This window comes from Benincasa hispida, chromosome 9 (genome assembly GCF_027475165.1).
Source record: "Benincasa hispida cultivar pf3 chromosome 9, pf3_genome.v1.1, whole genome shotgun sequence".
Taxonomy (NCBI): domain Eukaryota; kingdom Viridiplantae; phylum Streptophyta; class Magnoliopsida; order Cucurbitales; family Cucurbitaceae; genus Benincasa; species Benincasa hispida.
The window spans coordinates 48,731,080-48,732,405 of NC_143486.1; the positions used below are offsets into that span (position 1 = coordinate 48,731,080).

General features: G+C 43.0%; 1 non-coding gene across 1 annotated transcript; it reads left to right on the forward strand.

Moving 5' to 3' along the window:
• The first annotated feature begins 930 nt into the window (after positions 1-930).
• Positions 931-1,037, forward strand: LOC150033874 (small nucleolar RNA R71). The gene has a single exon (XR_016532575.1). It is a non-coding gene; the product is annotated as a small nucleolar RNA R71 (small nucleolar RNA).
• Positions 1,038-1,326: the final 289 nt, after the last annotated feature.

A 1,326-nucleotide genomic window follows, 5' to 3' on the forward strand; every position in this document is an offset into this window, starting at 1 on the left:
AGAGAGCGAGATTAGATCAGCATAAGCAAGAGATAGGCACTTAGAGATAAGCCCTGTTTGTCAACACTCCATCGCATGTGTCCTAGAGATAGGATACAATTGAGTGCGGTCACCGCATCGTTGTGTGCATTTGCATCATCGCATAGGAAAAGAGTAGAGACTTAGGAATAAGCTCTATGGACACTTTTGCATTCAACACATGCGTCCTAGGTTTAGGAGCACCGCATTTCCATTGGAAAATGATTGTTGTGCATGAGTGTAACAAGGATGCATTGGCTTGCGTTGACTAGGGTTGCCCTTGCGGTTACTCTTAAGGGCTGTAATGAAATCATCGCTGCATTTTATCTATCTTCCCACACATTTATCTTATGTCAAGGTTTGTCGTATCTCTGCCTCTCATGCATATTCTCATTGTGTTGTGTATTAGATAGGAGTAGGAGTAGGATTAACGTAGCAACATCCCCTCCATTCTTTTATTCAAACCACTGCATGCACATCACCGCAATCATATAGCTACAAGTCCCTGAGTGACACAACTTGTAGCATATTGACTGTGGATTCCTTCGGCATTCTTTAATCAGATGTGCTTGTCCACAGGTGACACAACTTGTAGTCGTTTGAACGATTGCGTTGACTTGCCCTTTATGCATTCCTGTGCTATTGATTGCAATGCCTTGTATTAAACTCATCATCGCAGTCATTTGGTTCTATAAGGATGCGATGGCCCCGTTATTTGCATCACTATCTTAGATTCTCAGTCGTTGATCGCTCTCTCTCCAGTCCTCATGATTTTTTGAAATGTGATCGAGTATATTTTTCGCCTCGTCATATGTCTTGTCGAGCAAACCATTAGCTGTTGCCACATTGGCAGCCGTCTGCGATGCAGGGTTCAATCCGTGGTAAAAACTTTCCATCTGTAAGCAATATGGTAAGCTGTTATGCGGGTAATCTCTTACCAGCCACTTAAAACTCGCCCATGCGTCACTGAGTGATTCGTCAATATCCTGTTCAAAATTAGTGATCAGCTTCCTCCTTCTGGTGTTCTCCGTCGGGAGGAAGTACTTCTTCATGAACTTTTCAACTACTTGTTCCCATGATGTAATCTCCCCTGGTTTGAGAGAATAAGCCCATTTTCATGCCTAGTCACACAACGAAAACGGGAACAATGTTAATCAAACCTCCTCAACGAAGATGTTTGGGAACATAAACATGTTACAGATCTCAATGAAACTCTAGAGGTGGGCGTGCAGATCCTCGCCACGCCTACCACAAAACTATCCAGCAGTTTGAATCATTTGCAGCATCACCGATTTCATTTTGAATCTT